The following is a 20,484-nucleotide window of genomic DNA, read 5'->3' as shown; positions in this document are numbered from 1 at the left end:
AGATGAGAGATTCAAAGGAAATTTCCCAAAAATCCACCCGCAATTATGCCTGACTAACTCCTGCTTAACCCATGGGTTACCATCTTACACAGCTCTGCCTCCAGAAAGTGCCCCAACTCTGCAAATCGAGCTTCTTTAACCTTGGCTTAAATAGCGTTTATTCCCCTAAACATGTCTCACTTATCACACTGCAGTATGGTTTGTTTAATCACTTTCTAGTTTAGGGGCCTTCAAAGACTTTTTAAAAAATACGGGCCTCTGAATACTTATGTTTCCATGTAGGGTGAAGTAGTCTGATGCAGGTAAACATTACCTTTTAACAACAATTAAAATTTGGATACATTACAAAAATTATATATGTAAAGGTATCAAAGAGCTGTGAAGGCAGTGAGGAATATCAGGAACAAAACTGCAAAAACAGAGAACGGTTCAGAGGTGATCTAAGGATTGCGGGGGCATTGGCCATTTCCAGGCTCCAGCTTGCAGCTGAGATTGGGAATTGGGCCAAGCACAAAATACTGCCGTAGGACACAGAAACGAGCCAAGTTTGACAGTTGCTTGTGTTGGAGTGACAAGGTTGACGATTTTGAGAAGCCTCAAATACAAGGCCAGTTTTCCTCCTCAAGGTATTTGCTAAATTCTGAAGATAAGCCAAAACTTCTGAAAAGCAGAGTACAATTTCCTAGAGTCTATGGATACTTAGGAGACAAGGGCTGGCTGGCGGAAAGGGCCTTGAATACAGACAGCGAGAGGTGAAAACCCTGGAGGGAATGATGGATTCATACCACCTTTTTTCCCCCTCATGACATTTGCCAATATGGGCGCAGCTAGAAGCTGAGAATCCAGTCTTGTCAGAAGGCTGCTTCCAGAAAATAAAGTGAGTCCTCTTGGCAGTTGTCTTGGCAGTAACAGTAAGCTAGTAAACCAGCAGTCTTGGCAGATCAAAATTGGAGACGTAAAAGACCTCAATCCCACAGCCAGCCTCCTTCTCAAAAGATGTGTGATATTTCAAAGCTTCAAGGGCTGGAAGTCTAAGCAGCAAATCCAAATACCTCTGCAAAGCAGAATGAAAATTTCTGCGAGTCTTGGTTCTAAACAAACATGCTCTTAATAAAAAGCCATGAAGGCCCATGTTCTAGGAACAAGGAAAACAAAGGTGGACTAGATCTAACCAAAACTGCAAACCAGTCTTGACCTAAATAAGTTTGTAACTGAACTAAGGTGATCATACCCCATTCAATGTTCTTAGAAACTTACGTCTCTGGTGAAAGACACCATCATCTGAAACCTCTAAAGTTGTTGTTGTTGTTAGTGTGCGTGTATTTAATATAAAATATCTGACATTTCAACAAAGATTACTAGGTATATGAAGACAGAACCAACCCCTTGACTGATAACCAATAAAAGTAGGCCCATAGGTGATCCAGATATTGAAGTTGGCAAACAAGGACTTTAAATAATTCATATATTCTATAAAGAAAATAAAGGAAAAGATGGGCAAAACAGATGAAAAGATACAAAATTTTGACAGAGAAGTGGAATCTATATAAAAAATTAAATGCACATTCTAAAACTAAAAGATATGAAATTAAAAACTCAATGAATATATCTAAAAATACACTGACCTAGCAAAGAGACAGAAAGTAAACTCAAAGAGAAATCAATAGGAAAATATCTAAACTGAAGCACAAAAAGAAAAAGACTGCTGGGGAGGGTAGAGGAGAGTGAGAGAACATGAAGAGAGAGAGAATAAACAGAGCAGAGAGACATGTGGGACACAGTCAAAATCTAACATACGTATCATTAGAGTTCCAAAAGAAGAAGAACAAGAAAATGGGGCAAAAGCAATACTTGATGAGATGATGGAGGGTTTTCTAACACTGATCAAAGAGCCACGGGAATAAAAAGTTTGACTCCATTTCTGGCAACTTTCAAGCCCCACCCCACCCTTTTACAGTCTTGCCCCAAATCTGGGCAAGCTGATAAGAGAGCCTGCATGCTCCCGCTTTGGCACTGGCAGGGAGTCCCACCCACACAAGCCTTAGCCCACGTGTGGCTATTCTCACCCCATCCCTGCCCTCTTCCCATGATAAAGCTAAACCCAGTCTCTCCTCCTTGCTCTCTCAAGCCATTCTTGGATGCTTGGGAGCCTGCCCTCCTCTCCTCCAGAAAGCCTCATTGTGTGAATAATAAATCCTTTTCTAGCCCCTTGTTTCATATGTGGTAAAAATTAGTCTCAACATCTAAATGAAATCTTTGGTGGAGCGGGTTGATCCTGTCCCCCACAATTAGTGCTGTGAGAGGATATTAAGACGAGGACCACTGCACTGAGGGTCTTTCTTCCCCACCACAGCCTGCTAACTGGCCCTGCTGACTGCTGGCAAATGTACACTTGGAGCTGTGCTGTTTTGTGTTGCATTTGCTGATTCCTACTAAGCTTCTGTTAGAGATTTAACCGACCTAAGTTGGGGGTTTCAGTATTGGCATTTAGAGACAAGCTATGGGAGGGGGTCCCTCCTTAAAGTGGCCCTGGGTCATATATCTTGAACAGGACCTGTGTGTCTCCTGTTGAACTATGTGTCTCAACTCCAGCATAAGCCATGACTGACACAGGACTCAGAGAAATGACGCGTACTCTGTAACCAGTGGTTGTGTGTCTCAAGCAGGTGTTGGTCCCTGTTCTATAGAACATTTAGGGGAATGACTCATACACTGAGCAATACACTGGGCCCAAGTAACCACTCATGTGGAGGAAGAGTAACCACCATGTAGCGTGCCGCAGTCCAGCCACTCTCCTAAGAGTATGTGGCTCAGGGCACCCTATGCCTTAAATACCTCTACTCTGCTGCTGCCAGCTAGGCCTTGATCCTCCCCCAAAAAAAATTCCTGACCCTCAGGTTTATAGAGAAAAACCCCCAGGCACAGCCAAGGTGTTAATTTAAACTTGAGTTAAGCACAGATTCTTAGACCCAGACTACCAGTGCCAAGGGGGAGGCCCTTAAGCCTTAGGATACAGATTTGAGAATCTCTGGAAGAAGAAAGTTATAAACATGAGCAAAGTAGATAGCACTACCGCCCAAAAAAATATATCCAGTAAACGCATACATACATGGTGACAGAGGGAAGAAACAAAAATCTTGCACAGATGTTCGTAATTTAATCCAATTAGAAACCTAAAATTTACTAAAAGAATCTATACAATAAAAATTAAAGAGTGTGAATTGGGTTTTGTGCCCCTACAACGTAAGTTCCAAATTAACGTTAAACATGTATTGAAATACACCAACTGGCAAATCTCCGCGGCCTTAATTGATATGGAGGCTCAGTTATAGCAAGCAATCCCACTAAATTTAAAAAAGAGACCCTCTATACTCCTAGGGGAACTATGAAAAATAAACTGGAGGACAAAGGGACAAACAGGTACGCCTCCATCCCTGACACTGTCAAGGAATAACTATTGAGCCTCTCAGCACTCACAACGTTAAACAAGCCCAACATCTTTTAGGCCTTTCGGGATTCTGGAAGCAACATATTTTTCATTAACAAATACTACAAAAACTCATTTATGCTGTTAATCACAGATTGCCTCACTTTGAATGGAGCTTCCTATACAACATAAGACTCTAGAATCTGTCCAAATTCCAATACAAAAGAGGCTACTTCACTGTAAAGGTGTATTAGTTTTCTATTACTGCTGTAACAAATCACCACAGACTTGTGGTTTAAAAAACACAAATTTATTGCCTTACAATTCTGTAAATCAGAAGACCAACACAGTTCTCATTAAGCTAAAATCAAGCTGTCTTTGGGGCTACGTTCCTTTCTGAGCTCTCTGGGGAAGCATCCATTTACTTGCCTTTTGCAGCTTCTGGAGGCTGCCCACATTCTTGCACCTCTTCGACCACTGTTCCTGTTAGATCTCCCCGATTACAGCCAGGAAAGGTCCTTTACTTTTAAGGACACCTGTGATTAGACTGGACCTAGCCAGATAATCCAGGATAACCTCTGCATATCGATTAAGTCTTTAACTTAATTATATCTGCAGAGTCCCTTTTTGCCATGTAAGGTCACATAGTCACAAATTCCAGGGATTAGGACGTGGACATCTTTGGGGCCATTATCCTGCCAACAAGAGGCTTCAACAACTTCCTCTCATAGGTCCTAGAGCTCTGGACCACCCATAATAACTATCAATTGCCCACAGGTTTTTGATGTAAGAAACTGCTCTCAACCTCATGCTACGCTATGAGGGAGGCAATTATTGGCTCATTATTAGGCTGTCCTGGAAGCAGAGCCTCTTACAGATCTTGACCCCATACCCAGCTACTCATTATGCCTTGGGTCATGGAAGCAGCACCCACAAACTCAGCATGGCCACTGAGGCCTCCCTGCTAAAGCGGAAATAGGACCTACAAGATAGAACCAAACCTGGGCCCTCTGACCTATGTCACTTGCAAGAGAGAGTAAACTCACCTGTCCTCAATCCCTTGACAGATGCCATGGTGCTGCAGAAGGTCACTTATCTCCCAGGTGTGTGGGGCGCCTCTTGGGATCAACTGAGTAAACAGCAAAGGGAGTTTATGTAATTTACGTGGACAGCAGTACCAATGTCACACATGATGGGGTTCAATGGAGAAACACAGACAAAGATTCCCCTTTAGATAAGGAATGAATAAGAATGTTAACTAGAAATATTCAACAGTGCAAATGCAATAAAGCTAAATTAATTAACTAGTTTAAAAAGGCAAAAAAATTAAAAAGGAAGAAATAAAGTCATAGTCACCAAATGATTGTGATATACAAGGTGTAAAAAATTTTTCAGGTAAACTGTTAGAACTAAGTGAATTGAGCAAGGTGGCTGGATACAAAGTCAATATTTTAAAAATCAATTTTATCTTTCTATGCTAGCAATAAGCAAATAGCTTATGAAATTTTAAGAAAATACATACTTTAAATAGCACCAAAAATATTAAATACATAGGAATAAGTTTTTTGTAAAGACACGCAAGGCTTTCACCCTAAAATGGAGGGATATAACATATTCACAAATTGGAATCATTACAATGTTAAATTGTCAGTTCCCCCCAAATATATAGATTTAATGCAATCCTAATTAAAATGCTAGCCAGTTTTTTTTACATAATAGACAAGCTAATTCTAAAATTTATAGGAAAATACAAAGGACCAACAATAGCCAAGGCAATCTTGAAAAAGAATAAAATTGGAGAACTACCAGATAACAAGGCCTATTATTAAACTATGGAATTAAGACAATAATGTTGCAAGGATAAATAAAAACCTAATGTAACAACACCTGCCACAATGTGTATAAAAGTAGGAAAAACTGTGCTAAGTGAAAGGAGCCAGACACAGAAAGTAACATTCTATAATTCAATTTATATGAAACATCCAGAATTAATCCATAAAGTAAATCCATAGGGACAGAAATCTGTAGGGTGGTTGTCAGGAGTGGGGGTTAAAGGGAAAATGGGGTATATATGCTTAATGGATATGGGGTTTTATTTTGGAGTGATGAAAATGTTTTGGATCTAGACATGGTTAGTGTGTGCACAATGTTATAAACGCACTAAATGTCACTGGATTGTTCACTTTAAAATGATTAATTTTATATTATGTGAATTTCCCCTTAACTTTAAAATTTATGACAAATAGTTTTTTAATTTAATTTTATTTTTTATATTAGTTTCAGGTGTACAAAACAACATAATGATTAGAAATTTACACCCCTCATAAAGTGATAAGCCCCCCAAGTCTACTACCCCTCTGACCTTGTACATAGCTGTTACAACATCACTGACTATATATATTCCCTATGTTGTACTTTACATCCTGTGACATATATATATGATTCCAAAAATATGTATACACATTTTAAGAGATGTTATCTATGCTCAAGCAGTAGTTCGCCATAATCAGAAATGTCTCAACACTGATGATAACCACTTTGAGCACCTCTTGTAATTGAAGAAGTCAAACGTGACTTGTATTCATCTTTTGTTGTCGGTATATATTGAGTATTACAATTAATACAGTTTTTTCCTGGCTTAAAGTGTGTATACATTTTTTGGCACTCCTTACACACACACACACACACACACACACACACGAGTATATATTTAATTGTAGTTGACATTCAATATAATTCTACATCAGCTTCAAGTGTACAGCACAGTGGTCAGGCATGTACACAATCTCTGAAGTGATCCCCCTGATAAGTCCAGTACCCATATAGCGCTCTACATAATCTTTAAAACATTATTGATCATATTCCCCATACTGTATTTCACATCCCCGTGACTACCAATTTATGACAAATGATTTTGAACTACAAAGAGTAGCCATGACATAATACAAAAAGTGAATTGAATGCATAAAGAGTATTAAAAATTTGTTTTCCAATACTATTGGAACAGAATAGAAAGCCCAGAAAAATGCCCACACATATGTGACCACTTAATTCACGGGGAAAAAAAAAAGATGACAGTACAATCAAGAAAGTGAATTGGATATCTGCATGGAAATAAAAGTAACTCTGACCTCTCTCTAACACCTAAAAATCAGTTCCAGATAGATTGCAGATCTTAATGTGAAAAGTAAACTAAAAAGCTTTCAGGAAAAAAAAAGAAAATATCTCCATAATAAAAACACTCAACAAATTAGGAATATAAGGGAACTTCCACACCATGATAAAAGGCATCTACATAAAACCCACAGATAAAAATATTTGATGGGGATAATCTGGAAAAGCTTCAGATTATCCCCCTAAGATCAGAAACAAGACAAAGATGTCTGCTCTCACTACTTCTATTTAACATTTTATTGGAGGCTTTAACCCAACCAAAGCAATTAGGCAGGAAAAAGAATTTTAAAATGTCCAGATTAGAAAGGAATAAGTAAAATGACTTCTATTCACAAATTACATGATCTTATATATCTAATAGAAAATCCTAAGAAATTCACTAAAAAACAATTAGAACTAATAAACAAGTTCGGCAATGTTGCAGGATACAAGATCAGCACACTGAAAATAGATTGCATTTCTATACACTTGCAATGAACACCTAAAAATGAAATAAAGAAAAATTTCCATCTACCATAGCACTAACAAGAATAAACTACTTAGAAATAAATTTAACAAAAGAAGCGCAAGACTTATACACTGAAAACTACAAAACATTGTTGAAGGAAATTGTAGAAGCCCTAAATCAGTAGAAGAACATCCCCTGTTCTGATGTTCATGGATCAAAAAACTTAACATTGTTAAATTGGCAATACTCTAAACTGATCTACAGATTCAGTGCAATCCCTATCAAAATCCCAGCTGTCTTTTTTGTATTACTTGACAAGCCAGGGACCCAGAGTGGACAAAACAACCCTGAAAAAGAATAAAGTTGGAGGGCTGACAGACATCAAAACTTACTACAAAGCTACAACAAGCAAGAGACTGTGGTGCTAGCACAAAGACAAACATATAGACCAATAAACAGAACTGAGAGTCCAAAAACAAACCCTTACAAGTGTGGTCAACTGGTCTTCAACAGTGGTACCACGACCATTCAATGGGGAAAGAATAGTCTTTTCAATAAATATTGGGACAACTGGATAGCCACATGCAAAAGAGTGATGTTGGACTCTTACCTGACCCCATATGCAAAAACTAACTCAAAATGGGTCAAATACTTAAACATAAGAGCTAAAATTATAAAACTCTTACAAGAAAACATAGGTGGAGATCTTTGTAACCTTGGATTAGGCAAGGTTTCTTAGATATGACACTAAAAGCCCAAGTGACGAAAGAAAAAAATAGATAAATCAGATTTCATCAAAATAAAAAAGTCTTGTGCTTCAAAAGTAACCATCAAGAAAGTGAAAAAAACAACCCACAGAATGGGAAAAAATACTGCAAATCATGTATCAGGTAAGGAACTTGTATCCAGGATGTATAAAGAAATCTGACAACTCAACAGTAAAAACATGGGCAACTCAATTAAAAAGTGGTCAGAGAATATGAATAGCTATTTCTCCAAGGAATATGTACAGTTAGCCAATAAATCAGTCATTAAGGAAATGCAAATCAAAACTCCAGTGAAATACCACTAGGATGACTATAATAAAAAAAGACAGACAATAACAAGTGATGATGAAAAAACTGGAACCCCCAGACATTGCTGGTGGGATTGTAAAATGATTTACCTGCTTTGGAAAACAGTTTGGCAGTTCCTCAAAATATTAAGCAGAATTACCATAGGACCCAGTAATTCCACTCCTAGGTATATACCCAAGAGAATTAAAAACGTATATCCACATAAACACATAAAAACTTGTACACAAACATCCATAGCAGGATTACTCATAATAGCCCAAACTGAAAACAATCCAAATGCACATCAATTGATGAATGGATAAACAAAATATAGTGTATCCAATACAATGGAATATTATCTGGCCATAAGAAAGGATGCAGTACTGACACATGTTACAATATGAATGAACTTTGAAAACATGCTAAGTGAAAAAGCAAGACACAAAAGATCACATATTATATGATTTCACTTATATGAAATATCCATAACAGGCAAATTCATAGAGATGGAAAGTAGATTAATGGTTGCCAGAGGCTAGGAGTATAAGAAATGGATAGTAACTATTAACACGATGCGTACGGATCACGAGAATCTTCGTTTTTTTTCTGAGCCATGCGTTAAGGACGGATAACGAGAATTCTCGTTTTTACTGTTGACTCTTTTTACTTTGCACATTTTATTGAATTATTTGTGCTTCGTTAATAACAAAGGAAGCTGCTTTCTGCAGTATCACACCAGGAGGGATTACTAACATCATAGGTGAGTAAATCCTAAAAAATTCCACAGAAAAATAATAAATGACATAGAAGCATTTACGCTTTAAAGAGAAGAGTGCATTTTAATGTAGTTTCTTTTAAAAACCTGCCGGAACAGAGGGGTATGAGGGATTTAAACCCCGCCGTACGCAACGTGTTAATGGACACGGGTTTGTTGTTGGTTGGTGTCATGCAGGGTTTCAGCTCCAGCTTTCTGCACAAGAACGCAGGATATGTTGAGGCCAAAAAGGAACACCAACAGAGCCATAGATAGGGGATTCATACCACTATATTCTCGCTGGTGGCTGGGTTGGAGACACAGGAAACAGGATCCATACGATGAGCAATCCGCCGTCCGCTTCTCTGCCAACCAACCAACCCCAGCGTAGCCACGGCAGTTATATTAGTGGCTAATGGCTAACCGGTTACAGCTGATGGCCATCTACTACCCAAGCCAGCACCTTTCCACGTGAGGCCGAGTGCCTGGAAACTGCTCTCTGGGACTCTGTCCCCACAGCTAGTTGGTTGGTTGGTTGGTTGGTTGGTTGGTTGGTTGGTTGGTTGGTTGGTTGGTTGGTTTGGGAGGAGAAGGGTGACAAAAATGCTGTGAAACTGGGTAGTACTGACAGTTACACAACTCTGTGAATATACCAATGACCACTGAATTTTATACTTTAAAAGGATGAATTTTATGGTATGTGGATTATAATCTCAAACTGTTAACTTAAAAATGAAAAAAACACTTGAACAGGCACTTTCACAATAGAGTACATCTAAATGGTCAACACCTGAAAAGATACTGAACCTCATTAGTCATCAGGGACACAGGATTTTAAAGCATAATGAGATACTACTACACATTGACTGGAATGGCTAAAATGAAAAGGACAGAAAATACCAAGTGCTGATGAGAATATAGAACAAGGATCATCAAATTAGTACCCACCACTTATTTTTGTAAATAAAATTTTATTGGAATGCAGCTATTAATTTATTATCATGGCTTCTTTCAGGCTACAATAACAGAGCTGAGTATCTGCAACAAGCCATTATGGTCTAAGCCTGAAATATTTACTATCAGGCTCTTTAACATCAAGGGCCCCCAACCCTTGATGTAGAACTTAAAAATGAAAAACTGGGAATGTAAACTAGAACTGGGAATGTAAATTGGTACAACCACTCTTGAAAACTATTAGGCAATATCTACTAAAACTGAACGTTTATACATACCATATACTCTGTGTATTAGTTTCCTATGGCTGCCGTCACAAATTACCATAGACTTGATGGCTTAAAACAACAGAAATTTATTCTCTCACAGTTCTGGAGGCCAGAAGTCCAAAATCAAGGTGTTACTTACCATGACCATAAGGCTCAGAGTATTAAAAAGTTTCTTCTAAATTAAGCTGTCATTACAATTAGTATTAGTACCCAATTGAGCAAAACAGCATAAATACAATAAATTGTATATAAATATTAAATATAAGAAATCTTTCATTGTAACTGCATTTCTTAGTAAATATGGCTTTTATTTTATGAATCTCTGCATTTACTGATAGTATTAGTCAATGTACAAAATCAATCCCTTTCCTGTATTTTTAAACATAAACTGAGAAAGCTTTTTACATAAATAAGTAGATAGGAATAGTAACCATTTTGTGATGGCAACATCACATCACTCTTCCACCTCCTCCAGAGTTATATGCCAGAAATCCCACAGTGATCTATTATTAAAAATTACTTTAAATTATCTATCAATTAACAACTACATTAGGTCCTTCTTCAATTTTGTTGAAAGAAAGAACTGGAAACCACCTAAGTTGGAAAAAGATTAGGAATGGATGAAAAGTACACAAAGCAAACCAATTATATTGAACTATAGTTATCAAAATATTTTTAAATTAGTAATACAGTATTAAATGTTCCAATGTCAACGCATTGAACAAAAGATCAAGTGACAAGTCAAGTAACTGGGTTTCACAGTTATTTCACAGTAGTGAGTAAAAATATTTCTAAATGCCACAATGTGAATGTCAATATCTGTGAGTTCTATGGTGACAAAGACACAGGTACTTTAATACTACGTGATTTCTATTGATGACATAGTCATATGTACTGCTAATACTACTATGGTTTACAATTACTTTCATAATTGAAGATGCAAAAATTTACTTAGATGTTACACAAAATAAAGGTGTGATTTTCTTTCCATCCGACTTCACGGACCACCAGAATTCTAGGGATAAGAATTCCTGGTTTAATGGGAGGAAGGAAGGAATGATGAGAAAGAGACAAAGCAAGGGGAGGAGTGACAAGTGTGAGGGGACGAAGAAAGGAAGGAGGGCCTGTGGGAGGAATGGAACGAGGGCAAGCACAAGAATAAATGTACCTATATCTCTGGACTCAGGCTAAGCAAATAAGTTCTAAGATTCACGGCCAGAGCTATAGTTATTTCTCTGGTGATTTTACAGTAATATTTTATAACTAGGTTCTTCATTTTATAACTAGGTTCTTCAGAGGAGTCCTACCCACTAATCTCCTCCTCAGTTCCATAAAGGGTCACCTAGTTGCAGCCAGTGCAAGTCCAAATACAACCAGTATTTTCTGCAGTCTCCCAGAATAGTGAGTAAAACCTGATCCCTTGAGGGCCATACCCCCAATCTTGTGCTCTCAGTCCCCACTCCCTTAATTAGTAGGGAGTCCATACTTTCTGGGGATATTCCCCTCCCCCCCCCATTAGTCCCTCTAGGAGGCCTCACAAGGGGGCGGTGCTCACCTGCCTCTGAGCTCCACCTGCTGCTCTCCGCACCCAGCCCAGGGTCGCTCAACCCAGGGTCCCTCAGCCCATGGGGCTGGTTGGCCTCCTCTGTCCACCGCCCCTGGGGCTCTTCACCATTGCTGGCCGAGGGGGGTGGAGAATGCCCTCCTGGGTCCCTCTTCTTTGGAAGTAAGCTTTCCTGCGTTTCCCGACGTGGGTTTTCCCTTTTCCCTTCCGCCCCCTGCCCCTCCGCGGGGACAGGCCCGCGCCTGGCCTGGAGTCCCCTCTCCCAACCATGCCCGCGGGGCTCGGGCCAGCTCTTCTTCACCCGCAGGGATTTTCCTGTCAGGGGCTCCTGTCAGGCGCCCCCCAGTCTTCCACAGGCTCTGTCGGTTCCAGCCCAGTGTTCTGGGCCCCACAGAAAGACAAGCGCAGAGGCGCAACACGTGCTGGAGGGTCACTGACCGTTCCGGAAAGTTCCAGAACTTCTGGTGACACCTGGGAAGTTCCCCTGCGCAAACGTTCTTGGCCGGCAGGAGGCTCCTTGATGCCGTCAGTGGTGATGAAATCTCGCGAGGTTACTGGCTGTGAGGAAGCTCCTGACTGAGAGCCGCTTTCCTGCAAAAGCACTTCCTGGGCACTTCCGCTGCCTGCGAGTTCTCTGTAGGTTGTGCTTGGAATCGCCCCCACAGAGATACAAACAGGAAAGTAACTATAGCATTCCTTCCCTAACCCCCAATAGTAGGTTTCTAAAAGCTTCCAGAATTGGAAAATACCCTATTAGGAATTTTAAATCTTCTGTTCGTTTATGTAACAAACATGTTCCTGATGCCTACTGTGTGGTATGCACTGGGGATATAATGATGCGTAAGATAATCACAGTCCCTAAAATCACAGAATCCAAATTCTTGTCAAGGAGGTCAATAAACTGGCAATTATAGTATAATGGATAAGTTATATGTCAGGGGAAGAAAAAGAACTTACAGGAATATAGGGCAGAGGCTTCTGACCCAGACTTGGGGAATCATGTAAAGCTTCTTAGAGAAACTTCAAGACTGAGCTCTGAAGGGAGGGGTTTTCCAAGCCAAGAGAGTGGACAGAGGAAATTCCAGGCGGAGGCAATAGCATGTCACAAAACCTAAAGACAAGACAAAGCATAGTTCATGAAAGATAATGAAAAAAATTCAATTTGGCTGACTGCTGGGACAATGCAAGGAAGCAATTAAGAATATTGGCTCTGGAAGTCAATTATCTGGGTTGAATTCCTAGCTCTGTCACTTACCACCATTGAGAAACAAAGTGACGAAACAGAGAGAAGGCAGCTCATGAAGGACTTTGATAAGCCATGTTAAGGGATTTGTACTTTATCCTGAAAGCAATAGAGAGTTGTTGGAAACAAGGGATTGATGTAATCAGATTTCCGTTTTATAAATATCAATCTCTTCCCAGACAAAAGCTGAGGAAATTCATCATCACTAGACCTTTCTTACAAAAATTGCTAAAGGAAGTTATTCAAGCTGAAACAAAAGGACACTAATTAGTGATCAGAAAACCTATGAAAATTTAGAATTCACTAACAAAGGTAAATATATAGTCAAATCTTCAATACTCCAATACTGTAATGATGGTGTATAAACCCTTTGAAGTCTAGTGTAAAGGCTGAAAGACAAAAGTATTAAAAATAACTGTAGCTAAATATTCTCTTAATGGATACCCAATATTTAAAAAATGTAAATTGTGACATGAGCAACATAAAATATGTGTTAGAGGGGGACAACTTAAGTATGCAGAGCTTTTTTTATGCAATTGAAGTTAAGTTGTTATCAGCTTAAAATAGACTGTCATAAGATGTATTATGAAAGCCTCAATAATAACCACTGAGCAAAACCTATAGTAGATACACTAAAGATAAAGAGAAAAGAATCAAAGCATACAACTACAAAAAAAAATCACTAATTTACAAAGGAAGACAATAAGAGGAAGAAAGGAACAAAGGAACTACGAAACAAACAGAAACCAACAAAATGGCAATAGTAAGTCCTTATCTATAAATAATTATTCTAAATGTAAATGGATTAAATTCTTCAATCAAAAGACATAATGAGGCCGAATGGATTAAAAATAAACAAGGTCCAACTATATACTGCCTTCAAGAAACTCACTTTAGCTTTAAAAACAATCATAGGCTGAAAGTGAAAATATGGAAAAAAGATATTCCCTGCAAACAGAATCCAAAAGAGAGGAAGGAGAGCTATACTTATATCAGGCAAAAGTTGAAACAAGAAACAAAGAAGATCATTATATAATAATAAAAGAGTCAATTCATCAAGAGGTATAACAATTGTAAATATATATGCACCCAACATCAGAGTAACTAAATACATTATGCAATTATTAACAGATTTGAAGGGCAAAACAGTCAGCAATACAATAGCCAAACCCATAGAATGTACACCACCAAGAGTGAACCCTAATATAAACTATGGACTTTGGGTGATTATGATGTGTCAATGTATGATGTGTTCATCAGCTGCAACAAATATAACACTCTGGTAGGGGATATTGATAATGGATATTGACTCTGGTAGGGGATATTGCATATGTGAGTTAGAGGGTTTTATGGAAAATCTCTGTACCTTCCTCTCAGTTTTTCTGAGAACCTAAAATTGCTCTGAAAAATAAAGTCAATTTTTAAAAGTGAAATTTTAACCATGATCAATCTCTGCATTGTAAAGAATGGAGAAACAAAATAAGATGGGACTCAGGGGAAATAGAGTTGAAGAAACCAAGGCCATCAGAAATGAACCAAGGACATTTCTTATGGATATGTTTTCATTTCTTCTAATAAAACGGTTAAAGTGGTTAATGTTAACATTCACGTATGTGAATAATAGTGATCTGGTGATCTGTCCAAATAATTTCAATGTATCATCCCATGCTTGCTAAAAACCTTTTAGTTTTGACAAGATGCATGGAAATTTGTTTGGCTTGATTACAGATAATCCGCAAACTAATAAAATGTTGTCCATGTTGGTTCCTGCATCCAAATATGTCTTTCTGATTTTGTAACACAGGCTTGTCACCACTTGGTCCCACAGGTTCACAGAGACTGAGTCCCTTGGATGCTCAATACAAAAGGCCTTAGACAGGTTTTGTTTAGTCTGTTTGACTTAGCTGAACAGGTATTTCTCAATCCTCTCTCCAAAATACAGGGTTATATAGGTCTTGTTTCAGCCCATGATAAATAAGTTGATGCTAAGTCACATGCTCCCAACTCCTCTTACACCAGCCCAATTCCTTGCCTCCTGGTGGTCCAGAAAGCAAGTCCTTGCCTTACTTCCTCTTAGCTTCCTTTGCCTCTCCCAAGACTATATTATAAAAAGCTCAGATCTTATTCCACCATATTTTACCTCCTGTTTTTGTTCCTGTCCCCCTTCCTAAATTGTCTCTTTTCCTCATGATCCTCAAAAGGAATGACTTAAGATCACACATCCTCAAATATGGAAGCAAATACTCATTAACTAGAATTTCTCATAAAGGAAAGTAGCGTATAACTATCTAAGTAATTAATCCACTGCCTGTCCTCTCAGCAGATGAACATCAGGCAGCCAGAAGGCCTGGCTGCTAGCTTTGTCTCTTCTGTTGACTTCTCGGACGCTGGGCAAATCACACCACTGAGATTCAAATCCTGGCCCTACCACTTCTTTGCTGATTAACCTTGGGCAAATTAAACTTAGCCTGTTTGTATTTTAGTTTCCCTACTTGTAAGGGGTAGATAGTCCTATCTCATAAGGTTGTTGTGAGGAATAAATGAGTTAACACGAGTAAAACACTGAACAGGATCAAGAATATGGTGAGAACTTAATATGTGTTAGTTATTATTTCATGAAAGGCACTAAGAATATAGGAATGAGTGAGACAGAAAAGATCCTTGTTCTCCTGGAATTTATATCTTAATAGGGGGAAAAGATAATAAACGAGTAAATAAAGATAATTACAGATTGTGAAAATGCTATAAACAGGATGATGGAGTGGGGATGGACCTTTAGGTAACATGGTTATGGAAGGAAGAAAGATGAGAGGGAATCAATAATACAAGGAGCTGGTGGAATAAACAGCAAATGCAAAGACTGTGAGGCTGGGAGATCTTGGAGCGTTCTAGAAACAGCAAGAAGGCCAGTATGGCTGAAGATTGGTGAGCTCAGGGGTGAGTGGTAGAAGCCAAGACAGGCAAAAGCCAGATTCAGCAGAATAATGCAGGCCCTGCCAAAAGGTTAAATTTATTCTTAACACCATGGGAATTCTTTGGAGGATTTTAATCAGGAGAATAACATCAGCTCTATGTTTTAAGAGAACCCTTGCTAGATCTCTGTGTAATGTATAACCCAAGGGCAACCTGCCCAGCTAACAAAATTTTAGCACTGCCCAGGAACTCAAAGGTCATCTCCAAAGTCCCTCCCACCTCCAACAATCAGTGGTTCTATGCTGAAATTGAAAGAAGAGACCTTTGATTTCTTTGATTTCTCAGCAACACAATCCAAGTATTTGAGAGTTTCATTATTCCTCTTTCCCTCTGTGCCATTGGTATTGAATGGTTGAGTTGTGTCAAATAAATGCTTTTAATTGTTTTTGCTTCTTGCCTCCAAATTTCCAACAATTTTTCACTAATGAAGTGTCCAAAACTAAAAAAAGCATCTCAGGTGCTATCTCACTAGGGCCAAACAGAAAGAGCCATTATCTCCTTGCTTTGTGACAAGAGGCCAGTGTCATATTTTTCTAGTAATATTATGCAACAGACATATATCTAATTTGCCATTTAGCATCACCCATGGGCCTCTTACAGCCATTACTACTTTCCAGGTGTTGCCCTCCCCGTGAAAAATTTTCTTTCCAATTATTTTTCCCCAGATGCCTCTACTTGAAATTTTTCCAAGTTGAGTGTCATTCTCTTTTCCATACTGCTAATGTTTTATATAATTTCTTTGGCTTTCCTGGTGTTTGCCGCATATCCTCTTTTGGGGTCATCTGCAAATTTCATTAACATGTTTGTGGACAGGATATAGCTGGACGAGAGTTGTTGAGGGATCCATCTTCTGTTCCTTTATTAGTTAGGAGCTGGTTCTAAAAATGGAGAGGGAACCCTTTCAGCAAAAGTAGAAATTACCCCTGCTTTTTTCTGACACACACACACATCCACATGTGCATGCGTGCACTCATACACACTTTAAAATGTTCTCAATTCTCTGAAACTCCTTCTTAAAAAAACAAAACCAAAACTCCTTGCCATGATATAGAACAAAACCTCTATCTCAGGGATCCCTAACATAAGGATCATGGACATGATGCCATTGGGGTTCCCACGATCCTCTGTAATTGAATTCACAAGATATTCACATTATTGTGTCCTTGAGTACATGCACAGATTTCTAGAGGAAAGGCCCACAGCTTTCATAAGAAATTCCCAAGAGTGCACAAATCCAAAAAAGATTAAGAACCGCTCTCTTATATTATTGTTTCTCAAAAAGTGAGCCAACAGTCAGCTGAATTGGAATCACAGGAGACACTTGCTAAAATGCAGATTCTTGGGTCCTATTCCAGATCCACAGAATCAAAATAGAAATAGGAATGTGCATTTTTAAATTAAATGTAAATTATTTTTAAATAGGAAATGTATGTCAATTGTACAAAATTTAAAAGATCAGAAAAGAACAGTTTTTTGGCTACCAGTTTCTCATCAGAGAGGCAAGCCCTGGTGCCAGTTTCTTATGTATTCTTCTAGAATCTGATTTTTAAAAAAAAATCAAACCTCCCTGGTGATTTTTATGCATAATAAAATTTGAGAATTATTGCTCTATGAAGAAAAAAATGAATACAGGCCTGCACTAAAGACGGTCTTACTCAGATCGATTTTCCCCCTGACCATCTGGGAACCGGATTACCCTGAAAAACAGCACTCAAGTCAAGCATATATGAATAACTTTTCATTTTTTCCATTTCCTCTCAGTAAAGAAAACATCTTCAATATTTTTTTCTGTTTGGCTGGAGGTTATCACCTCTGCTTCCAGCTCTTTGTGACCCAGTCCCGTTCCCCACACTGGTTCCGGTGTTGAATAAACTGATTAACTGGTGATCAAAGTGGGATTGACCTGACAGCCTGGGTGCTGGGGGGATTAATCATTTTTCAAAAAAACTCTTAACCTTTCTCGGGGGTAAAAAAAACCCCTCCCTGTCCTAGGCAGAAGCGTCTCTTACTAAGTGAAATACCTACATCTCAGAAATGTTCTGCACACAATTAATGGTTTATTGTAGACATTAACGCGTCCAGACTGCTTTACCCCTGCTTCCTGGGAAGCTCCCTCTCCATGCTGCTGTCTAAGCAGGGTCCAGGGCTTCAAGCAGACTAAAGCGTGGGTTAGTGTTTTCAGATATGAAGCATGGTTGAATATATGTCCCATAAAAGAGCAGATGTACTTTAAATACCAGCCCAACACTTTAGCCTCATTTCCGCCCCATCTCACACCTGAAAGGCTAACAAATATGTGAAGAGATGCTCAAAGTCCTTAGAAATCAGAGACACCCGAATGTTTAAAAATCACATAGTACTTCACCTCATCAGCTTGGCCAAATTTGGAAAGTTAATAGTAGTAATTGTAGGCTAGGATGTAAGAAAACAGGAAACTTCAAGCATTGCCGGTGGAGAGTAACCTGTCTGTACGGAGCGAAATTAAATATATGTGACCCAACAGTCCCACAGGGGGTGCATCCCAGAAGAATCTCCCTCAGGTCCAATCAGGAATGGTCAAGGACTTCAGTGTGGTTCTGTGGTAGTGGGAAGTTAATGGCAACCTAAGTGTCCATCTGTAAGGGAATGGATGAAAATAACGTTGTGGCTATCCCCCGAGGAAGACCACCAAGCATTTAGAAACATCAAACCAAGTGTACATTCATCAACATGAACAGATTTTAAAAACATAGTGTTGAGTGAAAATGAAACAGAACAAGTTTTATAGTACTTTTTATGAAAATTAAAAGCACATATGTAGACAGAAAGTATACCAGCGGTTGCTAGAAGCTGAGCCAAGGGATGGAGAGTGACTGCTAATGGGTACATTCTTTCTTTTGGGGGTGATGAAAATATTCTGGAATTAGATAGTGATGCACAATGCTATTAATATACTAAAAACCACTGAATTGTATAGTGCAAAGGGGTGAATTTTATGTTATGTGAATCATATCTCAATAAAAGAAAAAACACACACAAACCAATACTCTAGACTTTACAAGGATACTTAGACGTAAGGACATATCAAAATATTGGAGTGGCTGCCTGAATGGGGAGGGGACGGGACTGGGGATTAGGATGGGGAGGAGGCCTTTTCACAGCCCATGAACTGAGGGACATGATCAACTCAATCCTCTGTGCCTGTGGTAAAACCAACAAATAAACAACAACAAGAATAACAGAGGTGAGGAAAGGAAAATACGTTTATAGTAAATAGTTTTAATGAGGGAAAATACACTACAAGGAGGAATGAAAGGAAACAGAATATTACAATTATAGAAATGTTAGAAGGGTAACTCTGTAGAACGATGTATGGACATTGGGCAAAAGCATGACAGATAGCTATAGTGTAGGGGAGGGTAGTGGCAGTGCTTCTGCCATTGGTTGTATGACCTTGGCCACCAAGGTACTCAATCTCTCTGTAGCTTAGTTTCCTCATGTAAAATGGAAATAATAATACCTACTCCCAAATGTTCTTATAAGAATTAAATGACTTACTTTGTGCCTAATACATAATAGTAAACCTTATATAAGGTTTACCTGGTATTATTATTTTCCTAACTTTTTGAAGTGAAGACTCTGGACTTAGATTGTATATCCAACTAGGCCCCACTACCCATTCACGATGTCACTTTCACAAAGTTACCCAAGCCTCAGTTTTCTCATCTAGTCTGAGGATTAAAAGGGATAATGTACTTGGCACATAGTAAGCACTCAACAAATGTTAATGGATTATATTATTAGGAATATTATTAATACATTGGTATAGTTTTAAAAGTAGTACAAAAAAAGAATAGAAGGCACAAAATATACCATTTTACTCAAGTTATTCCTAAGGTAACAATTCTTCCATTTTCATTAAATTTCATTTTTGGATGTAGTCTTCCCAGATCTTCCTCTCTAGATGCATGCCACTATGAACATCTCCCTTATAGATGTAATTAATGAATTAGGTAGGTCCATCTCTGTCATCCTCAATAGAAACTAAGATCCATTAAGACAAGGACAGTATCTGTCTATGCCCAGTATGTAGCACAGGGCCTGGCACGTTGTTGACTAACAAATATTTGTTGAATCAATGAGCAATTAATGAAAAAAAAACATTGTAACATATATGTTCTGAAATAGCATAATCATGAGATTAGAGGCAAGTATCATTTCCTCCATCTGTTTGAGAAGTGAGGAATGGCCCATTTGGTAAACTAGGAGACAGTCAACATTCAGGTTCTGGGCATCTGTTTTTGGCAGCTCTTCCTTACGAGCATCACACTGCCTGAACGTGTTTCCAGGAATCCTTTCAGTTATTGGAGAACTCTGGAAACCCAGTACTTTTCCAGAACCTCCTGTTCAGCAAAGGAAAAGTACTCAGTCTCTCTAGATTATCTTCAGCCAGTGTACATTAGCCCTTACCCACTGACTTATGAAAAGGTAGGGACCTTAAAACTGTCTTTCATGTCACAGATGAGGAAATGGGCCCTGAAAAGTGGACTGATTTTCCTAAGCCTCATACTTGTTAATAACAGAGCTGGTACAACTGGAAATAAGATCATTCTTACAGTTCTCTCTCTCTCTCTCTCTCTCTCT

Source organism: Rhinolophus sinicus, linkage group LG07, assembly GCF_036562045.2.
Source record: "Rhinolophus sinicus isolate RSC01 linkage group LG07, ASM3656204v1, whole genome shotgun sequence".
NCBI classification, from domain to species: Eukaryota; Metazoa; Chordata; class Mammalia; order Chiroptera; family Rhinolophidae; genus Rhinolophus; species Rhinolophus sinicus.
The sequence above is the reverse complement of the archived record's forward strand: the minus strand, read 5'-3'. Positions refer to the sequence as shown.